Genomic DNA, 23,568 nt, shown 5'->3' on the forward strand with positions numbered 1-23,568 from the left:
TGCCTTTCTTGACCAGGTCACCTTTGTAAAAGAGGTCTCGAGTGCCAGATCTGTTTTTTGTGGTCTAAGACACAAACACGTTATTGTGATGGATGATACACACCTGCTGTGTACTTGACCACACCTAATTTTAAAAACAATGCCCCTGTGGGTGCAAGTATGAGTGCAAAAGAACTATTTAAAGGTTGTTGTTGCACTGAGTGGAAGTCGCGTTGTGCTGTGCGCTGCTCTGCACCCGGTGGATGATAGAGACCAAAATCCCCAAACAACTGCAAAAAGCAAATATGACCAAAATATTTTTAATGAACGAAACTCAACCAATGCTTTAGCTGAAGCATCTAAAGTTGTAAAACCTGGCATGCAACTTTGTCTCATTCACGTCAGCCGAATGGGCAGGACCACTACCAGATCCACATTGATATTTGCACAAGTTTTACATTGATGCCCTTCTTGATGCAACTCCAGTTTTAGCTGGACAAACACACACAGCCACTGGTGTTCCAAAGAGGTCTCCCATCCAAGTACTAACCAGGTCCTGCACTGTTTAGCTCCTGAGATCTGACGGTATCAGTCTGATCAGAGCAGATTGCTGCAAAAATCAATAAATAATGGTAATTCACCATCATTACATTTTTTTTATTGTCACACTTTTGTAACATTACCTAACTTACTTTAGTGCAACATCTATCTTATCGTAAATGTAAAAACAACTTCAACATGCTCTTCTTAATACGAGGACTAGTGGAAAGTTCCCAGCCGGTTTCACATTCCTCCAATGCACACTTAGCGGCAAAGCTAAGCGCTTCCTGGTCCAGTTAGCTTCTATTAGCACCTGCTAGCGTGCGCGTTGACAGCATTTTCTCAGGTGCACACACCCTGCACTCGTTGGTTCACTCTGCCCACCACACACTTATCCTCTATTCCTCTTTCTCCCACACACGCACAGCCTGTACTTTACAGATATCAGCTGTTATCCCTGTCTAGCATCAGTCCCCAGGCGCTATGCTAACAGCCTCCTCTACAAGCCAATTTACAAGGATTCTGGTCATGTTTACATTAGCCCTCTCTCAGTGCATGAAAAGAGCACGGCCGCGCCTCCGAATAGAAATGAGCAAATATGAATAATTCAGTCTCCCTCCCGGCCATTAGCACGTTTCCCTTGAATAAAGTGATAATAGGTTATCATCTGTGAAATGGAAATTTCATAACAGAGAGGGCGAGGAGAACGTCTCCGGTTACACCAGAGGAAATTAATTTCACAGCACATCTGCTCCACAAAGCTGTGGCTCTCCAACGCTAAGTATGAGAAAATGTAGTCGTTCGGCTCCACTAGCTTTCTAATTAGATTAGCATGCTTATTTGAAGGCGGGAATCTTTAGTCTAGTCAAAGGAATTAGTGTTCCCCATTACACATACCTAATATTTATAATAATGAAATGACTTCGCCAATTAGGGAGGGTTAAAAATGCATTACGTTGCCGTATTGTGTTAGCCAGATGGTACACTGACTCGCCTGCGCATTACTGTGCGTCTGGGGCTAGGACTGTAGCGGTTTGGTAGGTCCACCCTGTTCCGCCCGGTTCCAGAAAAAGCAGCTTGGACTTAAAGAGCAATCAAAAGTTGAATGAAAACGCCTGAGCTCTTTTCAGTCCTCCTTTGTGGGGAAAAAAAAAGATAAACGCAAACCTGAAACAAATCAATCTTGGAATTGAAAACTTGTGGCTTTGAGGATAAGGAAGTGACAGCAGTGTAAACAGTTATGATTTTGATGGTTATCGCAGTAAAGAGGCCACAGAGGTGTTGTGGGAGTAAAACCTTGACGGGAGTGAAGGGATTTGTGTTGAGCTACTCCACCCCCCCCCCCCCCCCACCCCCCCTTCACTTTCATCTATTTCTATCAATTTTTGTTTTGTTTGGTTTTGTTGTTTGCTGCCGGACAGCTGTAAATGATAAGAGACTGAGGGCCGCTATCTGAAATGGGGATCAGCAATCCCTCTGGTGCGTCGCTATGAGACTCAAAGCGCCAAGAGTCTGCTGAGTGACGAGGAAGAGGCGGAGAAGGAGGTTAGCTGGAACCTGAGGAACGTTTCTTTTCAATGTTGGGCATCACCTGGCATTCGCTTGTTAGCTGTTAGGCCGCCCAAGTAGGTCATTGTGCGACTGTGAGAGCGCCCCAACGTCTTACCGTCACCAAAGGGGATTCGATACATCGGTGAGTCTGAGGGGGACATGTGGCTTCAGCTCCCACAAGAATTTCAGTCACCCCAACCATAACCCCACCAGATTGACATTTACCATTCAAATCAGGATACAACTCTTAAATGAATTGCACATCTCAATCTGTGTGGTGAGGGCACCACGGTGGCTTAGTGGTTAGCACTGTTGCCTCACAGCGAGAAGGTCGTGGGTTCAATTCCCGTGGCCTTTCTGTGTGGCGTTTGCATGTTCTCCCCGTGTTTGCGTGGGTTTCCTCCGGGTGCTCTGGTTTCCTCCCACATCCAAAGACATACAGGTTAGGTGGATTGGTATCTTTAAATTGTCCATAGGTGTGTGTGTGTGGGTGTGTCTGTGTTTGTTTGTCTGTTTGTGGCCCTGCGACAGACTGGCATCCTGTCCTGGGTGTACCCCACCTCACGCCCTATGACTGCTGGGATAGGCTCCAGCCCCCTGCGACCCTTAATTGGACTAAGCGGTAGAAGATGAATGAATGAATGAATCTGTGTGGTGCATTGTGGGATTGATTGGCTGCCACCGCTAAACCAACCAACATGGTACATATGTCAAACTGCAACATAAAAATGAGCGATCAGTGCCGTTTAGATGACTTTAAAAGGTGGAACATTGAAGTCTCCATGTTCATAAGAAGCACCAAGACAAACTTATTGCATTAGCATACAGCATGCTAACTGCAAATTAGCCCTGTGTTTTAACCACAGAAGAAGAAGTGAAACAAATCAGACAAGATTTTGAGGACTTGTTGCACACAATCTCCTGAAACTGACCTACCTACATAAACCTACATGACTCGTGTAACTCGTGTAATCAGGCTACCTGGGTTTGGCAGCCAAGCGAGAACGAGGTTCGGAGTTCATGCCCACGCAGTAGTAAGCGAGTATAGAAAAAATACTATTATAAATCGGTTAATAATATTATAAATCAGTTAAGCTTGTTTCGCTGCTATGTCCGCGTCTTCAAACTCTTGTCAAAGGTCGGCCCGAGGCTCCAGACTTGTCACAGGAACATTTCTAGATTTCTAAAGCGTACAAATTGCTCTGCATACATAATTTTACTTCTTAATTAATTGATTTTAAATGCAACCTGAAAGGCAAATAGTATTGCCTGCATCAATTTTATTCTACTTATTTTATTTTATACTGATATCAGTTCATTTTAATGTTGTATGCTTTTGTAATAACTGAGTGTGTAAGGAACCCACGAAAGAGATTCATAGTGACAATTTTAAAATATTGTGTACTGCATAATTGGTCTCTCCTGAATAAATATATTCATTTATTCATTTATTATCTGTGCAAGTTGAAAACAAAATCAACACTGGATAGCGTGAGGCTGTATAAATGTCGCTGTTTGAACTTCATGTTCCAGTTAGTTTATTAACGCTGTCAGAGCCGTTTAAAGCAAACATGTTATGCTGTGTAATTTATGTTACTCTAACAATGGCTGGCTTCTTCTTCGGGTCTTTGTCTATGCTGTGCTGCTCCTAGTGGTGAGCAGAAGTAGCACCAACGTGCTGCAGCACAGTAGTAAAAACCAGAAGAATGTCCCTGTTTTTTCATGAAATACGTACTTAAATGTAAGCAAAACCAGTTTTGTCTTATTCTAATTTATTTCCACATTAAGCAATGACACATGTTGGATTTCATCACACCAAATCAACTTGGGCCAAATTACACTGAATCAAATAATTCCATTAAAAAAAATAAAAACTTGAATCATATCGTAGTCCATGAACACTCTTACATTCAGTTCCTCACATCCACCATTCTCTCACTGATCTCGATCTCCAGTTTCCAGAACAGTTCTGAGATATTTGTTGTGTGGGCCGCTGAAGAGGAGGTACTGCTGGCCCACCACCACCAGATGGCGCCCTGCTTGGAGTGCGGGCTTCAAGCACGAGAGGGTGTCGGAGCCACTGGGAGTGACAGCTGTCACTTATCATCTGCACCAGCTGTCACTCATCACCATCACTATAAAGGCCGGACTGCAACTCCACCTCCTCGCAGAGAAATCAGCTACCACTCAAGGTAATTTCTCTGCTGTATTTAACGCTGACAAATAGTCTGAACTCTTTTTGCAGCCGTTTTCCTGTGGATACGGTCTGAAGCTGGATTGGCGGATAGTGTGAGTGCGATGTCTTCGCCTCTCACTCCAACCAGGGAAGTGACTGACAGGAGCTGCACGGGTCATTCTGTTTCTGGAGGTGAAGGTTCTCCCTCCCGGAGGAACTGAGCAAGGAAGGATTACTGGGTGTGTCTTCACACACCCACCATTAACTGTTTCTGTTTCTGCCAGCAGTACCAGGTCTGACAGCTGGAGACGGTGGCCACCTGGGACTCGGGACTTGGCGGCTCCGGTGTTCTTCAGATCCGCTGGCGGTGAAAGCCGTGTGGGATCCGGCTCTTCTCTGGACAGACGTCTTCTATCCTCGAGCCTGCAAACACGTCACCTTGTGTATGATTGACTGTACTCCTCAATTGTTATTGTCTGTATTCCGTTGTGCAATTCACAACATTAAATTGTTACTTTTTGGCTTATCCATTGTCCATTCATTAACGCCCCCTGTTGTGGGTCCGTGTCACTACACTTTCACAACAGGATTTCTCGGCCAGCGTCATGGATCCCGAGGGGCGTCAACCATCGCTTGAACAGCCAATGGAAGAGCGAGGTGAACAGGCGTCAGCAGGAGGCGTGTTAGGTGAGCTGCAGCAAATCTTAACCGCTTTCACTGCTCGGGTGGACTTAGTCACTGAGCAGAACATTGTTCTCAATCGGAGGATGGAGGCTCTCACCGCCCAGGTGGAAGCGCATGCTCAGGGCGCTGCTGCAGCACTTCCTCCTGCTGACCGGAGGCCTGAGACAGACGTTCCGCTGGTTGTTCAACGAACCCCCCCAGCATCCCCTGAAGCATACATAAGCCCTCCGGAGCCGTACGGAGGCTGTGTCGAGATGTGCGCCGACTTCTTGATGCAGTGCTCGCTCGTCTTTTCACAGCGTCCCGTCATGTACGAGTCAGACGAGTCCTGGCTTACGTAATAAATTTGCTTCGAGGAGAGGCACGCGCCTGGGCTACGGCGCTCTGGGAGCAGAATTCACAGCTCCTAACAACGTATACTGGGTTTGTGAGGGAGTTCAAACAGGTTTTTGATCACCCCCATAGAGGCGAATCTGCGTCAAACTTGCTGCTGTCAATCAGACAGGGGCGTCGGAGTGCAGCGGAGTATGCAGTTGACTTCCACATCGCGGCAGCGAGGTCCAGCTGGAACAACATTGTGCTCCGCACCGCCATCGTAAATGGACTGTCTCCGGTCCTGAAGGAGCATCTACTGGCTAAGGACCAACCGTGGGATTTCGATGGGCTTGTTGATCTGGTTATATGATTAGATAACCGATTAGAGCAGGGGTGGGCAATCATGTGCCATAAAGGGCCGAGACACTGCAGGTTTTCCGTGCAACCAATCGCCTCAGCAGGTGATTTCATTAATGATCAGGTGTCTCAGCAGGTGATTTCATTGACAACCAGGTGTTTATGTTCAGAGCAGAAGCTCATCAGCAACCCACCTGCTGAGGTGATTGGTTACATGGAAAACCTGCAGTGTCTCGGCCCTCGATGCCCACCCCTGGATTAGAGGGTCGGGAGCAGGGCGGGGGGCGTGGCCAGGTACGAGCCGTCCCTCTTCCTTCCGGGTCCAAAAGGGTGCCGCCTTCCCCACGCTCCACAGCCCGTGACTCTCGTGTGGCAACAGCTCCCCCTGCTGACGAAGCTATGGACACGAGCAGGGCCAAAGTTAAATCTAATAACAGACAATGGAGGCTGGCCAGCGGGGAGTGTTTTCTGTGTTCTGTGGCTCGAGTGAGCATCTACAGAGGAACTGCCCCAAAGCGGTTAAACAACAACGCCCGCCCTTAGAAACTGGGCTAAGGGTGGGCCATAACACGCACGCGGGGAAACCCCGTAAATCAGCACGCATCCCAGTTACGATCCTGAGTGGGGATCTGACCCTTCACGCCCCAGCACTGGTAGACACGGGGTCGGAAGGGAATCTGCTGGACAGCAGATGGGCAAGGGAGGTCGGGCTCCCTCTAGTGGCTCTACCTTCACCTTTGAAGGTACGGGCACTAGATGGCACCCTTCTTCCACTAATCACACACCAGACACCAGTGACATTGGTGGTGTCTGGTAATCACAGGGAGGAGATTGTGTTTTACGTAACACCTTCTACCTCCCGTGTGATTTTGGGTTATCCTTGGATGATAAAGCACAATCCCCGGATTGACTGGCCGTCTGGGGTTGTGGCCCAGTGGAGCGAAACATGCCACCGGGAATGTCTCGGATCCTCGGTTCCGCCTGGTGTGACGGCTAGTGAGGAGGTCAAGATTCCCCCCAATCTGACGGCGGTACCGGAGGAGTACCATGATCTTGCTGATGTCTTCAGCAAAGATCTGGCACTCACTATTCCCCCGCACCGACCGTACGATTGCGCCATTGATTTGATCCCGGGCATTGAGTACCCGTCCAGCAGGCTGTACAACCTCTCACATCCTGAGCGAGAATCAATGGAGACCTACATCTGGGACTCATTAGCTGCCGGGCTGATCCGGAACTCCACCTCCCCGATGGGTGCAGGTTTCTTTTTTGTGGGCAAGAAAGACGGCGGACTCCGTCCATGCATTGATTACAGAGGGCTGAACGAGATCACGGTTCGCAATCGATACCCTTTGCCTCTGTTGGATTCAGTGTTCACACCCCTGCATGGAGCCCAAATTTTCACAAAACTGGATCTTAGGAATGCGTACCACCTGGTTCGGATCCGGAAGGGAGATGAGTGGAAGACGGCATTTAACACCCCGTTAGGTCACTTTGAGTACCTGGTCATGCCGTTCGGCCTCATCAATGCGCCCGCGACATTCCAGGCCTTGGTTAATGACGTCTTGCGGGACTTCCTGCATCGGTTTGTCTTCGTATATCTAGACGATATACTCATCTTTTCCCCGGATCCTGAGACTCATGTTACGCATGTACGTCAGGTCCTGCAGCGGTTGTTGGAGAACCGGCTGTTTGTGAAGGGCTAGAAGTGCGAGTTCCACCGTACTTCTTTGTCCTTCCTGGGATTTATAATCTCCTCCAACACCGTCGCCCCTGATCCAGCCAAGGTTGCGGCGGTGAGAGATTGGCCCCAACCAACAAACCGTAGGAAACTACAGCAGTTCCTCGGTTTTGCTCATTTTTACCGGAGGTTCATCAAAGGCTACAGTCAGGTAGTTAGCCCCCTGACAGCCCTGACCTCCACAAAAGTCCCCTTCACCTGGTCGGATCTGTGCGAAGCCGCGTTTAGGGAGTTGAAACGCCGGTTCTCGACTGCACCAGTCCTGGTGCAGCCCGATCCTACTCGCCAGTTTATAGTTGAAGTGGACGCCTCTGACTCAGGGATAGGAGCCGTGCTATCCCAGAGCGGGGAGTCCAACAAGGTTCTCCACCCGTGTGCCTTCTTTTCCCACAGGTTGACCCCGGCTGAAAGGAACTATGACGTCGGCAATCGGGAACTTCTTGCGGTGAAGGAGGCTCTGGAGGAGTGGAGACACCTGTTGGAGGGAGCTTCGGTACCATTCACGGTTTTCACAGACCATCGGAACCTGGAGTACATTCGGACCGCCAAGCGTCTGAACCCCAGGCAAGCCCGCTGGTCACTGTTCTTCGGGCGTTTTGACTTTCAGATCACATACCGCCCCGGGACGAAGAACCAATGGTCTGACGCCCTGTCCCGGGTGCACGAGGAGGAAGTCAGGACCGAGCTGTCAGACCCAACAGAAACCATCATCCCCGAGTCCACTGTCATGGCCACCCTCACCTGGGATGTGGAGAAGACCGTTCGGGAGGCCCTGACACGGAACCCGGACCCGGGGACTGGACCGAAGAACAAGATGTACGTCCCACCAGAGGCCAGGGCTGCAGTCCTGGACTTCTGTCATAGTTCCAAGCTCTCCTGCCACCCGGAGGTGCGAAGAACCGTGGCAGTGGTCCGGCAGCGCTTCTGGTGTGCGTCTCTGGAAGCCGACGTCCGGGAGTACATCCAGGCCTGCACCACCTGCGCCAAGGGCAAAGCCGACCACCACAAGACCCAAGGCCTCCTCTAGCCTCTGCCCGTGCCTCATCGCCCCTGGTCTCACATCGGCCTGGACTTCGTCACGGGCCTCCCGCCGTCCCAGGGCATGACTGCCATCCTCACGATAGTGGACCGGTTCTCCAAGGCGGCCCACTTCGTGGCCCTCCCGAAGCTCCTGACAGCCTAGGAGACTGCAGACCTCCTGGTCCACCACGTCGTGCGTCTGCATGGGATTCCATTGGACATTGTCTCAGATCGTGGTCCTCAGTTCTCCTCCCAGGTCTGGAGGAGTTTCTGCAGGGAACTGGGGGCCACCATAAGTCTTTCGTCTGGGTACCACCCACAGACGAATGGGCAGGCAGAGCGGACGAACCAGGAACTGGAGCAGGCCCTCCGCTGCGTGACCTCCACGCACCCAACGGCCTGGAGCAACCATCTGGCCTGGATCGAGTACGCTCATAATAGCCAAGTTTCATCTGCCACCGGCCTCTCCCCGTTTGAGGTATGTTTGGGATACCAGCCCCCATTGTTTCCGCTAGTGGAGGGAGAGGTCGGGGTGCCCTCGGTCCAGGCCCATCTGAGGAGGTGCTGTCGGCTGTGGTGTACCGCCGGCTCTGCCCTGCTCAAAGCCCGGACGAGGGCTAAGGCCCATGCAGACCACCGGCGTGCCCCGGCCCCTACGTATCAACCCGGGTAGGCGGTTTGGCTATCTACAAAGGACATCCCCCTGCAAGTGGAATCCCAGAAACTAAAGGACAGATTCATAGGACCCTTCACCATCACTAAAGTCCTCAGTCCAATCCGGTTTTTCATGTGTCACGCCTCAAACCCTGCCATACCTCTCCGCTCTGTGCCCCTGGACCGGTGCCGCCACCTGCCCGGATCATTGACGGGGAGCCGGCTTGGACTGTGCGCCGGCTCCTGGACGTCTGTCGGAAGGGCCAGGGGTTCCAGTACTTAGTGGACTGGGAGGGATACGGACCCAAAGAACGTTCCTGGGTGAAGAGGAGCTTCATCCTGGACCCGGCCCTCCTGGCCGACTTCTACGCCCGGCACCCGGACAAGCCTGGTCGGGCGCCAGGAGGCACCCGTTGAGGGGGGGTCCTGTTGTGTGGGCCACTGAAGAGGAGGTACTGCTGGCCCACCACCACCAGATGGCGCCCTGCTTGGAGTGCGGGCTTCAAGCACGAGAGGGCGCCGGAGCCACTGGGAGTGACAGCTGTCACTTATCATCTGCACCAGCTGTCACTCATCACCATCACTATAAAGGCCGGACTGCAACTCCACCTCCTCGCAGAGAAATCAGCTACCACTCAAGGTAATTTCTCTGCTGTATTTAACGCTGACAGATAGTCTGAACTCTTTTTGCAGCCGTTTTCCTGTGGATACGGTCTGAAGCTGGATTGGCGGATAGTGTGAGTGCGATGTCTTCGCCTCTCATTCCTTCCAGGGAAGTGACTGACAGGAGCTGCATGGGTCATTCTGTTTCTGGAGGTGGAGGTTCTCCCTCCCGGAGGAACTGAGCAAATAAGGATTACTGGGTGTGTCTTCACACACCCACCATTAACTGTTTCTGTTTCTGCCAGCAGTACCAGGTCTGACAGCTGGAGACGGTGGCCACCTGGGACTCGGGACTTGGCGGCTCCGGTGTTCTTCAGATCCGCTGGCGGTGGAAGCCGTGTGGGATCCAGCTCTTCTCTGGATAGACGTCTTCTATCCTCGAGCCTGCCCAAACGTCACCTTGTGTATGATTGACTGTACTCCTCAATTGTTATTGTCTGTATTCCGTTGTGCAATTCACAACATTAAATTGTTACTTTTTGGCTTATCCATTGTCCGTTCATTAACGCCCCTGTTGTGGGTCCGTGTCACTACACTTTCACAACAATATTGCTTCTGCACTCAACCAGAATCAACCGAGCAACGTAACTCACGTAACTCACATAACTCACGTAACTCACATAACTCACATAACTCACGTAACTCATGTAACTCACAAGATAGATACATTTATTCCTGATTCTGTTTCCTTTGGTATGATTCCGTGATTGAAAACAGATCTCTTCCTTGACAAACAAACTGGTCCGCAAACCAGAACCTGGTGAAAATGAAAACGGGAGGTTGCCAGTTTTTTAATTCATAAAGAGTGGAGGATAGCGCCACCTATAGGAGAGAAGACTATTTCCTGACTGTGACATTTGTTTTTATTGTTCTACCTGTATATTTTCCCAAATACCAAAATGTCCTGTCAGAATGGTGGCTGATGCTGTTAGTTGTATCTCTTCCTTGGCTTTGTTAAAGCTTAGACATGCACCCTCCTTTGTCCAGTCCTCCAGGTTCTTAACGCAATAACTCAAAAACAATAAAGACTAATATGGCATAACTCACTAAGTTAAAACGGCATATAATGAAGACAAACCCTTTCACATCTGGTGAACCTCGATACACCAGATCAGCTAAAAAAGCAACTTTACTTTGAGAAAGACATGTCTGCCACCTGCTGGATGGTTACTGGATGCTGGAATAGGATCAGGCGAGGCTGACAGTGACAGGAGATTTCCACACACTGATTGTTTCTTCGTGATTACATTGTACATGGGTATGTAGCATATGGGGCCTGTGAGAGAAAGAGTGTTTGTGCACATCAGTGAATCAAACATTACTTCTTCCTGACAGTGATTACATTCTAAAATTCAAAAAAATGCAGTCAATAGTCTACACAAGCTTGTGAAAAGGATTTTATGGGAATGTAGCCAAAAAAGACACTTCTTCCTTCTCTCTCAACATCTCATTTTACATATAGCATGAAATGTTTCTTTCATTTCCAAAGGCTGGGGAAGCTGACCAAGGAATCGAAGTGTTTGGGGTTGTGATGGGCCTGGATCAAACCTAAGCTCCAGGTCAATCCCAGATAAGGATTTCAATGACTTCCTGTAGTCGGCCTTCAGAAGTGGCAAAAGTGTTGGAACTCGTGGAGACAGTCACTGACCTCTGCAGTGACGCTCACGTTTGTGTCTTTGGAGAGCAGGAGATGGCTAAGAAGAATGTATGAAGTCTACCGGGAGGTGGACAGAAGCCTTTGGTGATGCAGATATCTTTGCAGGAAAACAAAGGTCCAGCTCAAATGGTCTTGGTGCTTCCATTCTTACTGTATGACTGAGACTTGGACACTAAGGACCAAAGGGGAAGACTAAATGTCTTCTCTTCAGAGGATCATTGGGTACCACACTTTGGCCATGTGACACGTTTATGTATGCACGATCCAGCATGCAGGTGCCTCAGTGTTGGAGAAGACCAAGGGGATGCTCGTGTTTCACCTGACTACAGCAGATAGATAGTTTCAAGTGGCAAGGAAGGATTGCTTGTCTATCTGGTTGGTTGCTGTCTGGGACAGGGGACAGTGCTGTGGTCTGGTGGATGTGGCACCCACCAGAAGTGACTTGACAAAGCCTAGGTCTGGTGGCCACCAATGCCACTCTCATCTGCGTTGTGACACCTGGGTAACATATCAAGTAGGGTATTGCCTGTTGAGGTGAAACACAAGGGGCAACTGTGACAATCATGACGGCCCAACAGGCAATACCCTGAACAGGCAACAGCTAACAGGGCTCAGGTGAAACAAGAAGTCCTCAATGGTGGATCAGGTGGAGGAGGTGATGGCTTGTAACCCAACGGCTGTGATGGTGGATGAAGGCTGCTGTAGGTCCTCAGACCCCAAGGACAGTAGGCGTCCAAAGTATTCCAGAGCACCGAGACGTTGTGATAAAAAAGTAAATATATACATGAAATTAAAATAATATTGAATAATTTAAACGAAATTGTATTACACTCGAAAAAAATTAATTCATTTTGACAAAATACCAATACTAGATTAATTGATGCCTCCTGTTGGCTGCTGCCACCGTTGGGCAAATTTAGATGCACCGCTGGGTCAGGAGGTCGATGACTAATCGTGAGGAATGAAGTGAGTGTAAGTCATGTCTCAGAAAAGAAATTATCCCTCTGGAGCGGAGAAAAGAAAAAAGAAGTTGGAAGATGAGAAAAAACAACAAGATAAAGGTAGGTTTGCATGTCCAATATTACAATTTTTGTTGTCATTATTTGCGAAATGCTCTGTTCGTTTAGTGTAAAGTGCTTTAGGTGTCTTAAAGTCAGAGGCGATTGCTCTAAGACTGCAAAATGTAAAAAAAAAATAAGTGTTCAAATATATACTGTTTTGTGTACATGTCATTGACTAAATATGCGCTACAACGCGCTCAATTTTTGTTCAGAATCAGCTTCTTATCACTGGGAACAACGCAGCTTTCCTCTCACTCAAACCCGCAGCTTCACAGTGCTTTAAACAGTGTGAGCGTCCACAGAGTTCAATAGTGACACAAAGAGTGCAGCAAAACGAGACGAGTCATTGGATAAATGCTGGGCTTTGTCCCGCCCATCGGACGCTCAGAGTGTCTGGGGGTCTATGGGGCAGTGGGCGGGCCTCGGCTGGCCCGGACGCTCAGCTTCTGCATGATGATTGGATGATCTGTCTGAGGCTGAATCCCTTTTTGATTGACAGCGAAATGAGCGAATCAGCGATCTTTTGGTGTAAACATCCGTGGGAGCATCTTTTAATTTTCATTCTGTTCTGAGTTGAACCGCAGACTTTCCTAATCCTCTTAGCGGCATTTTCTTTGTTAAAAACGACTAGCGACAAATTGAGCTTCTATTTCTGGTGTTTTTTTGTGGCTGCTTGTGTTTGGAGACTGACTTCTATCACTCTTTCTGTCTTCTATCTCAGTTTCTGTCCCTACCGAGCAGCGGGTGCTGCTGAGCTCCTCCACCGTCACAAAGCGCTCACAGGCGGACAAACTTCACACGAGCCTCGCGCCAGTCCCAGCTAGCGAGCTAGCTAGGTAGCAAGCTGCACATAACGGCAGACAATTTGAATGTTGTGGACCGGATTTTGGCGAAGCCATTTGATAGTCTTCCTTACGAAGAAAAACGTAGAGTTAAACAGCAGTGAAGATCAACTCCTCAGATTAATTTGGTGCAAAAGGTGGGAAACGTAGCTCAGCTCTCAATGGTTTGCAGGCCAAAGTTAAAGCAATAGCCCCCAGTGCAATGTTTGTGCATTGCTATGCACACATTGCTGTTATGTTGTGGATTTCTGTGTTCACTTTGGAGATTTTTTAAGTATTGTATTTATTGTATAGGCTTAAAACTTTCCTTTTTGCTAAAGCTTATAGTTAGGGCTGGATCAGGTGACCCTGAACCATCCCTTAGTTATGCTGCTATAGACTTAGACTGCTGGGGGGTTCCCATGATGCACTGAGTGTTTCTTTCTCTTTTTGCTCTGTATGCACCACTCTGCATTTAATCATTAGTGATCGATCTCTGTCCCCCTCCACAGCATGTCTTTTTCCTGGTTCTCTCCCTCAGCCCCAACCAGTCCCAGCAGAAGACTGCCCCTCCCTGAGCCTGGTTCTGCTGGAGGTTTCTTCCTGTTAAAAGGGAGTTTTTCCTTCCCACTGTAGCCAAGTGCTTGCTCACAGGGGGTCGTTTTGACCGTTGGGGTTTTACATAATTACAATATAAAGCGCCTTGGGGCAACTGTTTGTTGTGATTTGGCGCTATATAAAAAAAATTGATTGATTGATTATTTAAGTATTTAATTTTGATTACAACTTTTTCTGTAAGATAATGTGAATGTCATTTGATTCTATTTTGTATTTGGTTATTGAACATTTTGCACATCTGAAAGAAATTAAACTATTTAACGTGTTTACTATAAATGCAGTCTCCTGCCTGCTGATGTTACTTTCAAATAGTTAAATTAATGAGCCATACTTATACATCACTCTGTATGTAGAAGTTAATTAAAACATATTTATGAGTTTTCTACCCCTTTAAGGTTAAAAACAAGAATGACACCTGTATGATGTGAGATAATTACAAATAATGCTAATGATTGTGGGTACATTACACACATAACAGTGTAGCCTATGGAATAATGAGGCATCTGGTGCTGAGGTGATGGTAGGGGGGCTCCCAAATGAAATTCTGCTTAAGGCCCCATAAAGGCTTGAGCCGGCCCTGACCACTGGTCTAGCATTTTCCATCTATCAAACCAGACTAAGGATCTGCAAGTACTGTGTGTTTGTCAACGTGCAACGACATTCCCACGTTAAACGAACCCACGCACAGTGTTGATTTTCACCGTCCACCAACGCATCTGGGAATCGATCAAGAGACGATCTTCTGAGGGATTACCACAGCACGCGTCAGTTAATTACAAGCATCTCGTGGGTGCGTGGCATTTGCTTCAAAATGCATTTTTGCATATTTGCTGCAAATTACATCACCATCAACACTAAATAATCACACCCCATTTTTCCCCACCAACAAAAACAACGTCTGGAGCCGCCATGACTTGGCAGAGGAACGCACTGTAAGGAGTGCTGCTGTGCTGGAAAAGTGACTTCTGATCAGTTCCATCTGTAAGCCCGGACCTGCACGTCTACGCTTTGCCAGATTGCACGTCCACTGCACAGACCTTGTCAAGGTTAAACTCCAACGGTTGACACATTGTTTTCCATTGGAATTCTCTGCTGCACTTCTATCTGGCTCCAGTCTTTTACAGATTAAGGCAGTTGTATTATAAGACACAGAATTAAGCCTGCAGTGTCCTAAAGATATAGCCCAATTCACTGCTCTTAATTTTGCAATTCCATCACCCCGGTGCTGCAAAGGCCCTTCTTCTCCATCAAAACCATTAAGGGCATCGAAGCCTGGAGTATCATCAACAATGACAGGTAAATATTTAGGCTGTCTCACCGGAGCAAATAAGCCACCCAAGGTCAAATGGTTGTGTTAGTCCATTCCAGCTTGGATACATTGCTCTTTAGGTCTCAGCAGAAACAATGTGCCCGGCTGCAGACAGAGCTGGTAAAGGGCTCCGCAGTGAATGCAAGATAACATTTAAAATTAAGACAAAGGAAATATCTAGACATGCACTTCATATCATTTCATGCATCGAAAAACATTGATGCATCAAGAGACCATTCAACTGCATCCTACAAAAAAAAAAGGTCAGCCTATTTGCACCTGAAGTAATCACAGCATCTTCAGCGACTTCCAAATACGCCGTTTATCGTACAATCTGTCATACAGGAGGAATGTTTTTCCAGAAAAAAAATCATAATTGGAGTTTTTATCTTTTCCATTATTTCCCCTTACAGCCTCTGTCAACAAAATCAGAATGCCTTTTTGAGTCAAGGAAGGAAGTGTAGCGGCGGGCCGAGCGGTGGCGGCGGCGGTGGCGGCCTTGGAGATAGACGGAGCAGGATAACGAGTAAGTGAGTTCTTTGGTTTTGTGTCAACAAGAGACTTTATGGCTTTGAAGTAATAAATCATAAAAAAAACTACTCTGTTCCTAAACATTTCCAGATAAGGGAGTTGGGAATCAAATCAATTTAAGTTTCTGTACACACGTCCCAGCGTGGCCAGAAAACAGTTTAGAGTATCAAACCATCTCAACGTGAAGTAAATGGATTAGTGTGGAGACAGATGAGGGATGTCATCGTTCAAACCGCCGCTGCTCTGCGGAACCAAATCATTTTAATATTACACTTTGCTTAAAGGGGAACTTACACATTTTTCAACCTGAGCTCTTTTTTTCCCATATTTTCACTTATTTGTGAGATTTTCGATTTTTTGATTTGCTCTTAAACGCGGATGTTTTCTTGTGTTGACTTGGTTTTCCTGGTTTTGATCCATCCCGTGTTTGATGCCTGTTCAAACCAAATTTCAAATGGCGTGTATTCAGTTCAATTTGTCCCTTTAGGGACGTATTCCAAGCACGTCCAACTGGGACGAGGTCCTGGGGGAGATCCAGGACATGATGGAGGAATTATTATTTCCCAGTTTTTCTTGGAAATGCCTCAAGATATCCCAGGAAGAGTTAGAGAACATGGTGAACCAGACCCAGACTGTGGCAGATGGTTTACTTAGTTAGTTTGGCTGGTTTGCTCCTTTCCGTTTCTGTAACTATCTGTTCCGTTGCCCCTTTGCGTCATTTAGCGATGCGCAGGGAAACACGCTTATTAACGGCTGTCATTTCTTTCTGACAACACACAGAACTATAGACTGCATTTACATAGCACTTGTCCATCTAGATCAAAAGCTCAAAATGCTTTACATTGATGCCTCACATTCACACACATACACTCACACACCGATGTCAGGGTGCTGCCATGGCACTCATTACACACTGGGACCAACTTGGGGATTAGGACCTTGTCCAAGGGCTCTTAGTGATTTTCTGGCCAGACGAGGGTTTGAACTGAGGATCCTGTGGTCTCAAGCCCTACGCTTATCCACTAGACCATCACCTCCCCACTGCTTCCCTTCTGCGTCATCATGAAACATTTATCTGTGTTTGGGTTATGGTTAAGGTTTGGGTTAGCGTTTCCCAGCCTCTCACTAGATGGGGCTACCCAACTCATCACATATCAATATTATGTTAAAAAAAATTAATTTGTTCATTGTGATAGCATTAAGCAAATAAACCACTAAAAAATTAAGCTGAACCTATAACTAACCACTAACCTTTATTATATAATATAGTTATGTCTAGGATCCATAATCAATACATTCATTTGACTGAGTGATCGACTGTGTAATCTGTTAGCACACAAATAATGAATGTTTATGCGTACAACGCTAAGAATATTTGGCTGCATGTCACTGAATGCTACATTGTATCATTTTACAAATAGAAATATTCTTTCCATTGCATGAATGGAAAACATTAATTATTTGTTTTATATGACACCTAAACAGATCTGCATCATTTGATATGTTATTTAAAATTGGACAGGTTTTTCTTCTGGGAAGGACCCAAGATGGTGGAAAATGTGCCAAAACACCTTATTTCTGCATAAATCTAATAGACTTCTCACAACTTTTGCAAAGGTTAGTGAGAAATAAACACTTCAGAGGGGGTAAAAGTGCTATTTAGGAAGCAAATAACACCTCAGAAGTGATTAAATTCATTCATTTATTTATTCATTCATTTATAAGACATTTTATGGATGTCAGCATGTACACCTCGGGAAAGGAAGTGGCTCAGGTCAAAGGTCATCTCCAAACATCACACACGCGAACATGTGCTTTCTCCTGCAGTTTGTCTGCACAACAACGTTCAGAGAAAAAAACAATACTCACTATGGAATTCCCACCAGATAAATATGTTTGCTTCATTAAAACAAGCTGTAATTTTGCAACATCTTCCAAAAATAAAAAATATTTCAGAAGAAACTAAACATTGTGAGTTTTGTGAAATGTGAAAGGTCGTACAGCTTTAACATTTGTGCAAACATTAGATAACACAAGACAGGCACCGGCGAGTCCAGAGCAATGCCAAACATGCACTGCATGCTGGGAATTCCGTCATCGTGCTGCGGTCTTGTTCTAACCAAGGTTGGATTTTCAAGATGCTTAAAAATGACCTTTTCTCCCATCATGAACTTTGATACTTTTTGTAATTCTTTGCATTCCTTGGAGAGCGTGATGCACGCTGTGACAAGACAGGGAGGTTTTTACACGTCGCCATTTTAGGTCACCAAACCATGTGCTCTATCACAACAAGCAGCTGAGATCTTCATACGCTGGCTGCTCATGGTTACAGACCTTCTTGGAGGTGTATCCATGACCATGCTGCAGACAATTATCACTGAACACAATATCGCCGATATAATTGCTGCTCTCCATCTCAGTGCTGATTTAAAGCTGCGTTTATTGTGCTTTTATTCCAGCTTGCATTCAAATACATTGATATTTTGCATAATCAACTCACTTTTCCATAAAATAAAGGCTGCTTTCTGAAAGAAACAAGATTTGCAATTATTCGATAAAAGTCTTTTGTGCTACAAAAACACATTTCACAATAACCTTGTTGCCTTAAGGATTAAAAGAAATGAGAAAGTTATGAGCTGCAGCACTTACTTCAATTTGTAAGACAGAATAAAACAAATAGGAAAACCTTGATTTTTAGAAATCCTGGAAGATTGTGATGTCAGTGTCTCACTGATTGTTTCATTTTTAGGCTTAAAGTAGAAGTTTATTATTTGCAACTTTTACACGAGTTCTGTTCAAAGAAGTAAGTGAAAGAGGAAAAGAGCAGGAGAAGGTTCACTCCAGGGGTCCAAATCTACGATCAGCAGAGGGCGACGGCCCCCCGGCTTACGATAAGACGTTGTTCAGCTCTCGCCATTGGAGGGCAGGTGTTTTAGTAGCGCAGCGCAGCTTGGTGGAGTTTGTGACGTAGCCTATAAAAACTCAACATAACTCTGTGATTGTGTCACTTGTCACCAGTGTGGCATTAAAAGAGATCCAGAGGAGGTGATTCGAACAATCAACTCTGAGCAATAACTGAGTAGTAATGACATATTAGCAAAGGTGACACAGCAGTAGCAGAGCTCAACTGTTGCCAGAATTTTAGCACCACGATTTTAAGCATGTTGAAAACTTTAATTTTTTTTTTCAATTTTTCAATTTTTTTCAATTTATTTTCATTTATATAGCGCCAAATCACAACAGAGTTGCCTCAAGGTGCTTCACACAAGAAATACTGTATAATTTGTCAGCATTAAATAACAAGAAAAACAGAAGAAATACTAAGGTGATTGCCGGCCACTAGCCCTAAGCTTCACTAAAAGACGCAGAATTTAGGTAAAGTTGAGGCTGCGGCATGCTCTGTTTCCTAATAAGATGAATTAAAAAAGTAAAAAGTGTAGAACTATACTATGACAGTATGCTAGCCATACAAAAGGGAAAATAAGTGCGTCTTAAGTCTGGACTTGAAAGTCTCTACAGAATCTGACTGTTTTATTGATGCAGAGAGATCATTCCACAGAACAGGGGCACGATAAGAGAAAGCTCTGTGACCCGCAGACGTTTTATTCACCTTAGGGACATAAAGTAGTCCTGCACCCTGAGAACACAAACCCGGGCCGGTACATAAGGTTTAATTAGGTCAGCTAGGTAGGGTAAATGGACTGCATTTATATAGCGCTTTTCCATCTGCATCAGACGCTCAAAGCGCTTTACAATTATGCCTCACAATCACCCCGATGTCAGGGTGCTGCCATACAAGGCGCTCACTACACACCGGGAGCAATAGGGGATTAAAGGCCTTGCCCAAGGACCCTGAGTGATTTTCCAGTCAGGCGAGGATTTGAACCCATAATCTTCTGGACTCAAGCCCACCCCCAACACCTTAACCACTAGACCATCATGCGATGATCGCCGTGAAGTTATGAGTAACGGCATCCGTGTTGCGGTGTGCCGAATATTGCCCATTCACCCTGAAATTACGTTCTTCTTTTTGATGGCATTAATTTTGTCATATCATCATGAAAATTGAAACACAGGTCAAGCACGACAACCTCTTACAATTCATAGGGGCATCGCCCGTGGGCGGGGCAAAATGCCTCAATAGCGCCCCCTTGAAACTATCCAAAACCCCTCCCCATAGGGGTTTTTTGGAGTAGGGAGATGAAAATTGGTACACGTGTGACTTGCATAGATGTACAAAAAAGTCTCTTGCACCATGGGTCTACTCCAAACAGGAAGTCGGCCATTTTGCATTTTCTTCCCATTTTGAAATGATTTCCACATGTTGTATTTGAACGAACTCCTCCTAGGGATTTTGTCCAATGCACTTCAAGTTTCTTTGACAGCATCCAAAGATGATACTGACCAAAAGTTATCAAAAGCTTTTCTCTATGTTGAAGGGTGTGGCCGCTATGGTACCGCCATTTTGACCCTTTGCCATGGAACATCAAGTCATGATAACTCCTTCATGCTTTGACTGATTGACTTGAAACATCACATGTATGATGACGGTTGGCCCCTGAACACACCCAGCCCCTCTGTTTGTACACCGAGCGCCCCCTAGTGGATGAACAATCAACATGTCATAACTCCTTGATGCATTGTGTGATTTGTTTAAAATTTTAACTGTGTGAAGAGTGGTTACCCCTGCATGCACATGCCCACATGTGGTCACAAGGGCACCCACTGGCCTGGGTAGGCGGTTGCGCGGAACGAGGGCCCGTATATGACTGCTTGCAGTCCTAGTTATTATTATTATTATTTCTTATTATTAGGGCCCGAGTAGGCAACGTCCTACGAGGACCCTACTGTAATTGTGCTGTTTATTATTATTATTTATTATTATTATTATTATTATTCTCACTCTTGAAATCGAAATTTCGGCCTCTTCCCATGCTCAAAAACTCACCAAACTTTCCAAAGTCGTCCGGCCGGATCCGAAATTCGATATGTTGGGGGCATTGCACATGGTCGCAGAAAAATCGCGAAAAATGCGCCCCCTAGAAATTTTCAAAAACCCCTCCGCATTGGGCTTTTTTCGTCGTAGCCTCACGAAATTCGGTACACATATTTACCATGCCAGGACGCACGAAAAAGTCTCTTACTGTCATGGTGAAATATCGACAGGAAGTCGGCCATTTTGATTTTAAGTTTCGATTTTGAGCAAATTTTTGCCATTTTTGGCCATTTCCACTACTTACATTTGAACGAACTTGTACTAGGGATTTTATCCGATCGTCTTCAAATTTGGTCAAAATCATCACAACACAATGGTGATCAAAACTTATCAAAATATTCTAATTAAGTCAAAAGGCGTGGCTGCTAGGGGTCGTCAAACTTTGGCGAGCTTTTCGGAGCACGCCATTTCACTTCGAACGGCTGTCACGCCCACATACTTAATCGTAGATCCTTCAAACTTGCTGGACATGATGAGAGCTCCGCCCTGAACGTCTACATATCTTAAGTTCCCACCTGCGCCATAGCGCTTCCCGGTGGTGGCGGGAAATGTCCTATTTTTACTTTAAGAGGTCCTGATGTCACATACTTAACCCAATCAACTTCATTCCACTTCTAAAACATGCAGAATAAATTGGTGAACGTAGGCGATGAACGACGTGAAGTTACGACTAACGGCGTCCGTGTGGCGGCGTGCCGAATATTGCCCATTCGCCATGAAATTACGTTCTTCATTTTGACGGTTTTAATTTTGTCACATCATCATGAAAATTGATGCACAGGTTGAGCATGACAACCTCTTACAATTCATAGGGGCATCGCCCATGGGCGGGGCAAAATGCCTCAATAGCGCCCCCTTGAAACTTTCAAAAACCCCTCCACATAGGGGTTTTTTGGAGTAGGGAGATGAAAATTGGTACACATGTGGGACTTTCATAGACGTACAAAAAAGTCTCTTGCACCATGAGTCTACTCCAAACAGGAAGTCAGCCATTTTGAATTTTCTTCTCATTTTGGCGTGATTTCAACGTTGTATTTGAACGAACTCCTCCCAGGGATTTTGTCCAATGCACTTCAAATTTCTTTGACAGCATCCAAAGATGATACTGAACAAAAGTTATCGAAAGCTTTTCTCTGTTGAAGGGTGTGGCCGCTATGGTGCCGCCATTTTGACCCTTTGCCATAGAACATCAAATCATGATAACTCCTTCATGCTTTGCCTGATTGACTTGAAACTTCACATGTATGATGACGGTTGGCCCCTGAACACACCCAGCCCCTCTGTTTGTACACTGAGCGCCCCCTAGTGGATGAACAATCAACATGTCATAACTCCTTGATGCATTGTGTGATTTGTTTAAAATTTTAACTGTGTGATGAGTGGTTACCCCTGCATGCACATGCCCACATGTGGTCACAAGGGCACCCACTGGCCTGGGTAGGCGGTCGCGCGGAACGAGGGCCCGTATATGACTGCTTGCAGTCCTAGTTATTATTATTATTTATTATTCTTTACACTTTTAAAATCCAAATTTCGGCCCTTTCCCATGCTCAAAAACTCACCAAACTTTGCAGCGTGGTCCGGTTACATCCTAAATTTGATATTTTGGGGGTCGCGCACAAGGTCATAGCAAAATCGCGAAATAGCGCCCCCTAGAAATTTTCAAAAACCCCTCAGCATTGGGCTTTTTTCGTCGTAGCCTCACGAAATTCGGTACACATATTTACCATGACAGGACGCACAAAAAAGTCTCTTACTGTCATCGTGAAATATCGACATGAAGTCGGCCATTTTGATTTTAAGTTTCGATTTTGAGCAAATTTTTGCCATTTTTGACCATTTCCACTACTTACATTTGAATGAACTCGTCCTAGGGATTTCATCCGATCGTCTTCAAATTTGGTCAACATCATCACAACACAATGGTGATCAAAAGTTATCAAAAGATTCTAATTAAGTCAAAGGGCGTGGCTGCTAGGGGTCGTCAAACTTTGGCGAGCTTTTCGGAGCACGCCATTTCACTTCGAACGGCTGTCACGCTCACATACTTCATCGTAGATCCTTCAAACTAGCTGGACACGATGAGAGCTCCGCCCTGAACGTCTACATATCTTACGTTCCCACCTCCGCCATAGCGCCCCCCGGTGGTGGTGGGAAATGTCCTATTTTTACTTTAAGAGGTCCTGATGTCACATACTTAACCCAATCAACTTCATTCCACTTCTAAAACATGCAGAACAAGTTGGTGAACAAACGCAATGAACGCCATGAAGTTATGAGTAATGGCGTCCGTGTGGCGGTGTGCCGAATATTGCCCATTCGCCATGAAATTACGTTCTTCCTTTTGACGGCTTTAATTTTGGCACATCATCATGAAAATTGATACTCAGGTTGAGCATGACAACCTCTTACAATTCATAGGGGCGTCGCCCATGGGCGGGGCAAAATGCCTCAATAACACCCCCTTGAAACTTTCAAAAACCCCTCCCCATAGGGGTTTTTTTTGGAGTAGGGAGATGAAAATTGGTACATGTGTGACTTGCATAGATGTACAAAAAAGTCTCTTGCACCATGGGTCTACTCCAAACAGGAAGTCGGCCATTTTGAATTTTCTTCTCATTTTGGCATGATTTCCACATGTTGTATTTGAACGAACTCCTCCTAGGGATTTTGTCCAGTGCACTTAAAATTTCTTCCACATCACCCACAGACGATACTGACCAAAAGTTATCGAAAGCTTTTCTTTATGTTGAAAGGTGTGGCCGCTATGGCGCCGCCATTTTGACCCTTTGCTATGGAACATCAAGTCATGATAACTCCTTCATGCTTTGCCTGATTGACTTGAAACTTCACATGTATGATGACGGTTGGCCCCTGAACACACCCAGCCCCTCT

The 23,568-nt window shown here is 46.1% G+C and overlaps 1 long non-coding RNA gene across 1 annotated transcript in view; it reads right to left on the reverse strand.

Annotated features, from left to right (window-relative positions):
• Window positions 1-437: 437 nt before the first annotated feature.
• Window positions 438-23,568, reverse strand: part of LOC117513385 — a 28,250-nt gene continuing 5,119 nt past the window's right edge. The window contains exons 2-3 of the long non-coding RNA XR_004561601.1: window positions 22,686-22,694; window positions 438-589 (exon numbers count right to left, since the gene is read on the reverse strand). This is a non-coding gene — a long non-coding RNA (uncharacterized LOC117513385). The remainder of the gene's footprint in view (window positions 590-22,685; window positions 22,695-23,568) is intronic.

Source organism: Thalassophryne amazonica, chromosome 7 (assembly GCF_902500255.1).
Source record: "Thalassophryne amazonica chromosome 7, fThaAma1.1, whole genome shotgun sequence".
NCBI classification, from domain to species: domain Eukaryota; kingdom Metazoa; phylum Chordata; class Actinopteri; order Batrachoidiformes; family Batrachoididae; genus Thalassophryne; species Thalassophryne amazonica.